The 7,117-nt window shown below is 38.2% G+C and overlaps 1 pseudogene; it reads right to left on the reverse strand.

Moving 5' to 3' along the window:
• Window positions 1-1,299: 1,299 nt before the first annotated feature.
• On the reverse strand, window positions 1,300-2,121 carry LOC141511986 (POU domain, class 5, transcription factor 1-like; annotated as a pseudogene).
• Between the last annotated feature and the right edge of the window lie 4,996 nt (window positions 2,122-7,117).

Consider the following 7,117-nt stretch of genomic DNA (forward strand, 5'->3'; position numbering starts at 1 on the left):
CATTTACCCAACCCTCCTAATTTTAATCAACATACTTTTCTAAAAGTCCTTCCTCCACCCTCTCCCCAGTTTTCTCACCTTTCTAGTTCAGAAGACTGTTAATCCTCTTCAGATATATACATTATTTCCTTTTCAGCCCAGATGAGAGTCCACTCCCACTTGTTTCCTCTACATTAGTTTTTTCCTTTCACATGTTATTTTTATAAGAAAACTTCTTTTAACTTTTTTCTACCCAATTTCTTTTTATAATTGGTTTCAATCTTCTTCAAATTACTTTAATAATGATAACAGATTTAAGAATATGATTACTATGAATAATAGTAATTACTAATATTAATAAAATTTTCATATAACATAATGTCTTATAATTAGTCTTTAATGATTTCCTTATATTTCTTCTGGAACTTTTATATTAAATCTTTCATTGAGTTCTGGTAAGGTAAAAATACCAGAAAGTCTTTAAGTTCATCAAATATTCATTTTTTTCATTCAGAATTATACTCAGCTCACTGGAGAAAGTAATTGTTCTTTAAAATATAAAGTTTCAAGACCTATATTTTTTTTTAGATTTTTTTGCTAGGCAATGGAGTTAAGTGGCTTGCCCAAGGCCACACAGATAGGTAATTATTAAATGTCTAAGGCCAGATTTAAACTCAGGTTTTCCTGACTCCAGAGCCAGTGCTCTATCCGCTGCACCATGTAGCCACCCCAAGACCTACAACCTTTTAATGCAAAAGATGTTATGTCTTGTGAAATCCTGATTTTTTTTTTTGCCTGCAATATTTTCTTTTTAACCTGGGTATTTTGAAACTTGGCTATGATATTCCTGTAAATTTTCTTCCTGGTGGTGATTGGTGTATTTTTTCTATTTCTACTTTACCTTCTTGTTCTAGAACTTCATACTTTTCCTTAATAATTTCTTACAGTATTGAATCCAGAATCCTTTTTTTTTAATCTTAACTTTCAGGAAGTCTGACAACTCTTAAATTGTCTCTTCTTAATCTGTTCTCCAGATCAGTTGTTTTTCTAATGAGATGTTTCAGACTCTCTTCTATTTTTCTCTAATTTTATTATATTTTGGTATCTTATAACATCATTTGATCCTACACCCTCAATTCTAGTTTTCAAGCAGTTATTTTCTTGTCATAATTTTCTTGGATTTCTTTTCTAATTTTTTCCTTGTTCTTTCTTATTTGAATTTTGAGTTCCTTTTAATTTTCTTCCTTAAGATTTTATATTTCTTTTTCCAGTTGGTTAAATATTTTCAGGACTTTTTTTCTAATTTTTTCTCATTCTCTCTTATTTTATTTTTGAATTTTTTTTAATATTGCTTTGCTTGCCCTTCTGGTACTGGTTACAAAACCAAACCTGGACAACATCTTTCTCAAGACCCAGCTGCTCAGCAATATTGCTAATCTGCAGAATTGTGGGTTTGGGCCACTGGAGAAACATGTTCTCCAAGCTTCCCCAAACTCCATGCTCAGTGCTTGTGCTTTCCTCTTTCTGGTCTGTTGAAGGACTGTCTTAGCCTTGCACATCTCCTGAAGGTGGTCATTGTCATCAGCTGCTTCTAGCCACTTCTAGCAGAGGTCGGACATGTTCTTGAAGCTAAGTTGTAGGGCCTCAAAGGGACAGATGGTGGTCTGGCTAAAAACCTTCCCAAAGACTGACCCCAAGGTAATGCCCACATCAGCCTGGGTATAACTCAGAGTGATCCTTTTCTGCTTTAACTCCTTGGAAAACTGTTCCAGTTCCTTTGGGGATGGGGTCTCCTGTGGCTGCTCATCTCTACTGTCTGCCAGTTCAATCTTGGAGACTCGAGCAGTGGCTGCCCTCAGAAGGGCCCTCAAACCCTGGTCCTGCTTTGCCATTGAGTACAGCAATCTCCTGGGCAGGTTGAACCATCACTCCCACATTGGGCTGAGGTTCACAGTAGACACCCCCTTCCCACATATTGTACAAATGGCACGGGGCCATTCCCCACCCACTGGGCCCTGGTCTGGTTCCAGTCCCTCTGGGTGGGCCTTGAAAGCCCAGTCAATTCCATGTAGGTTCTGACCCTCCTGCCCTACCACTGCCAAGGGGTGGTGAGAAATATTCAGGAGCCAGGTGTCTAGCCATGTGGAAGTGGGGTGTACCAATCCAGGGTTTTAAGGACTTGGAAATGACTTTTAAAAAAATATTTCATTATCTTCCTCTGAATATGAATCCAGATATTCTTCAAAGTAACTCAGTAGTCGGGTTCTTTTTCCTTTGCTTATTCATTTTTACTTTTAATTTATCTTACTTAATTTTTAGCAATGTTATATTATTATTATTTATTATTATTATCAAATTTTAATCCTGAGTTGTAGGTAATGTTTCCTTAGGCCTCAGGTGGTCCTTACTGCTGTTTTCTGAATTCTCATTGGAGGGTCAATTTCAGGGACTCTTCTCCTAAACCACAGTTAGGTCCTCCTCCCAAACTGTCCCTAAAATGTTTTTGCTCCCTGAGGTACTGCATTAGCAGGAAATGTGCTCATTCCTCCTCAATCACAGTCACAGCTGGGATGATATCTGGTCAATCCTAATACACCTGAATTTACAATTAACATGGGGCAGGGGATGTCCTTCAGTCTTCCCTCTCAAAACCTTCTGCTGTTCTTTAGATGAAAGTTTGTGAGGTAAAAGTCTTGTAAGATGAAATTTCTTGTGACCTAGTCTGCTTCCCTCAGAGTCTACTGTTTATTGATTCAATGGAGTGAGACTTAAGGTGTCTGTCTACTCTTCACTCAGACCATACTCAACCCCTGGAATCTTCACTGAGAACCTCTCAAGATGTCTTAGGAAGACAATTGTTTTATCCCTTTATTTGTGATCTACATTTGTTTTGTGTAAGGGACTGTTGAGCATCACAGAGAGGTCATTGCATGACTGGGAATGGCCTAGCAGTCCTCTTGCCTAGGTACACCTTTGGTATAATTTTCTGGGTCAGTTTTCTGGGTCTTCTTATCTGTTCCTCCTGTTTGGCAACTCCTGGAACGTTGCATGAGAGCACTAAGCCTGAGAAAGTATGCTTTCTGAGTTCACTGATCATCTACTGTCCATGAGCATGGAAGCATTGTTTGATTGACTGTTTGGAGAATGTCATATGTATGGGAGGAAACCAGGAACTAAAAAGTGTATTTAAAGTCTTGCTTGCTGCTAAATAAGAGGAGAACTTGCTACTTTTGACTCCTGCCTCATTCAACGCTCACCTGAGAGCTTGACTTCAGCTGGACTGAGTTAAGCAATAGGTTACAATAGTTGTAAAATAATAGATTAGCTGGTCAGAACACAACAAATGGTGCCCAACGTGGGGCTTGAAGGCTGAAACAAGCTGATTTGGGGACCATCTGATCAGAGTCCAGGAGAAGGACCAAGCAGAACCACACATCAAAGGACCAAGACTTTGGGCCATCATAAAAGCAAGGGAGCAAAGCTTCCAGTTGACATCCCAGAGCAAAGACTTTGGAGAGGTAACAGGGTAGCTGTTATCATGGGGCAGAAAACAGGAGTATCTGAAAGGGATAGTTATGTCAGAATTATATATAAAATGATAAAAGGACAAGGGTGCTCAGCAAGCCTTAAAAAGATTAGAGAGCTCCTAGACATAGCAGAAAAATTATCCCTTTGGTCACATGAAAAGGGGAGTCTGGATCCAGACAGATGGAAAATTTGGGGGAAACAGCTTTCAGAAAATCAAAGAAACAAACATGAAGAAATTCCTCTAACAGTTTTTACTATGTACAATCTTATAAAAATGGTCTTGAACACTCCTATCATTTTAAAGGAAAAATAGGTCATTCTTTTTAGGTTTTTTTGCAGGATAAATGGGGTTAAGTGGCTTTCCCAAGGCCACACAGCTAGGTAATTATTAAGTGTCTGAGGCTAGATTTGAACTCAGGTACTACTGACTCCAGGGCCGGTGTTCTATCCACTGCGCCACCTAGCTGCCCCGAGAATAGTTAATTTACTGTAGAAACACAGACTATTCCCACGAGAAAAAAAACTCCTGAGAGGGAGGAAAAAGATAGAGGTCTTGGCTCAGTACCAAGGATGTATCAAATACCAAGTATTTATCCTAATCTAAGGGAGTTAGAACAAAGAAGCATGGAGAAAATTGAAAGCAAAAGCAAAATCCTCCAGGATAAGGAAAAGAAACATATAAATATTATCAAGAAAGGCTTAGAATTAGTTCTACAGCACAGTATAGTAGAGAAACCTCATCTTTACAAAAGGCTGTTGAAAAGGCCTGGAGGCAGGATGACAGTAGGAGCTGTCGTATCCTGTCATTTAGGAGTGGGTAACAGGAAACCTTAGGCAAAGACATGAGCCAGTAGACCTAAAGGCAGTCAGAGATTTAAAGAAGGCTGTGGGGGAATATAGGGTGAGATCACCTTTTGTCCAGTTACAATTGGATCCTATTGCATACTCCATATTAATGCCTAGTGATGTGAAGCAGATAGTTAGGGCATGTTTGTCACTTGGACAATCTTTCTTTTGGATGATGGAGTTTGTAGAACTGTGTAGACAGATGGCTTTGAGGCATGCACAAGGTCCCAATGTTGCCACATATTATGAACAATTAAATGGCACAGGTAAATTTCCCAATAATACAGATCAATTAAATTATGGGTTAGAAACATGTGAAAGAATTGTAACCTGTGTGAAGAATGCTTGGGGACGTATTCTAATACAAAATGAAAAGAAAGAACCTTTTGTACTTATCAGACAAAGAAATGATGAGGTTTTTGTAGATTTCTTTGCTCAATTGCAGGAGGCAATAGGAAGAACTTTAGGAGATCTAGCAGGAATAGATATATTAATAAAACAATTAGCATGGGCTAATGGGAATTCTGATTGTCAGAAAGCAATGATTGGCTTAAGAAGAGATGCCGCCATTGAAGAAATGATCCAAAGATGTGACAGTCTCAGGTGTAACATGCAGAACTGATGGCAGAGACATTTGCTAATATGCAAGTGAGAGATAAAAAGAAACAGATTTGCTTTGCATGTGGAAAACCTGGACATTTAAAGAAAGATTGATGGAGTGCCAAAATGGTCAGGGCACATCATCCCAAAACTCCAATGCCCAAAGTGTAAAAGGATAGGACACTGGGCATCAGAATGTAAACAGGGAAATTTAAACAGGGAGAGGGGCCCTATCCCAGGGGCCCCTGAAAAAAAATCCTGGGGTATGACAGTTCAGGAGCAGGAGGGGATGGCCTGGAAAAATAGCATGCAGCTTTGGCAGACAGCTGACCCATACAAAAATATTGATGGTTAAAAGTGATGAGAAATTTAGGGTACCTCCATATGCTTGTACTGAGGTGCCTATTCACCCTTTATGATTAAAGGATAAGGAGTTTGCAATCATTTTGGCTCCGCCAAATCCAGAATATACTCACATCATACATTTAGTAAGGCATGTGAGTGGGAAAATTTTCTCTATTGCAATAGTAAATGCTAATGATGATGATAGTTACATAAATGAGAATCAATGTATAGCTCAGTTGCTTATTTTCTCAGGATCTTGTGTAACTCAGAAGGAAATGGAATTGATAAAAACCCCAAAATGTGAAACAGTGCAGAAACTGTTTGCTACTACAATTTCTGCAGAGAAACCCCTTTGTGTTATTCAAGTAGAAGGAATTGCTTTTCTGGGTTAGCTTGACACTGGGGTAGATTGGACTGTGTTCCCCATACAGAACTGGCCACAATCTTGACCTAAACAAGCTGCCTATACTAGCCTATTAGGCATTGGGGGTTGACAGGAAACAGAAATTTCTTGTCAAACCTTGAAATGGAGAAAAGAAGATAAAGTAGGAACAATCAGTCCTTTCATAGTTGAAGGACTTCCTACAATTTTATGGGGAAGAGACATATTGTGTCAATTAGGGGCAAAAATTAGCACAGATTTTTGATTGGGGCTGCTGTTGAGTTAGGAATGATTAATATACCAATTGTTAAATTAGAATGGAAGAATCCACAACCTATGTGGTTGGCCCCTTTCAGAAGAAACAATTTCAGCTTTAAAGGATATGGTTAAGGAACAATTAGAACAAGGGCATTTGAAAAGAGTCACAGCCCATGGAACTCCCCTATGTTTGCATTAAAAAGAAATCAGGAAAATGGAGAATGCTAACAGATTTGCGAAAAATCAATGAAGCTATGAAAGATATGGATGCTTTACAACTAGGATGACCTTCTCCCAACATGATTCCCAGAGAGCAACCATTGTGGGCAATTGACATTAAAGATTGTTTTTATTCTATTCCCATTCACCCACAAGACTATGAGAAATTTGCTTTTTCTGTTCCCATCAGGAACTTTCGAGTTCCTTATGATAGGTATCATTGAATGGTGTTACCACAGGGAATGAAAAATAGTCTGACTATATGTCAGTATTTTGTTCATGAAGCATTAAAAGGAGTTAGAAATAAATATAAAGATGCATATTTTTACACTATATGGATGACATCTTGGCATCTCATGAAAGTAGTGAAGTATTGGAAAAATTACTACAAGATACCATAGCTGATCTGGAGGGATATGGGTTAGTTATAGCTCCAGACAAAATACAAAAGCATCCTTCTTTCCAATATTTAGGTTTTCAGGTTGCTTCCACCACCATAAAAAATCAAGCCTCCTGCATTGAACATAAAAAGGTACAAACATTAAATGATGTTCAGAAATTGATAGGTGGTATACAGTGAATAAGACCTCAGTTGGGATTTCTAATGATCTTATGGAACCCCTATATGAAATGCTAAAAGGGGACAAGAATTTATTATCTAAAAAGAATGGACTGCAGAGGCCAAGTCTAGTATTCAAGCTATTATGAAATTGATACATGATAAACATAGTATAAGACAACATCATGTTTAGGGCCTTGAGATAACTATTGTGGACACTGTAGAGTGTCCTATTGGAATTACACATCAAGGACAAGGCATTATGGAATGGGTATATTTAAATGTGCAGGGAAAAAAAGTGTTTGTTGCATACTTACAAATGTTTGCAGTTTTAATCAAAAAGGCTAGAAATAGAGTGATAGGGATGTTTGGAAAAGAACCTACAAAGATTTATGTTCCCT

The sequence above is a fragment of the Macrotis lagotis genome, chromosome 2 (assembly GCF_037893015.1).
Source record: "Macrotis lagotis isolate mMagLag1 chromosome 2, bilby.v1.9.chrom.fasta, whole genome shotgun sequence".
In the NCBI taxonomy this organism is placed as follows: Eukaryota; Metazoa; Chordata; class Mammalia; order Peramelemorphia; family Peramelidae; genus Macrotis; species Macrotis lagotis.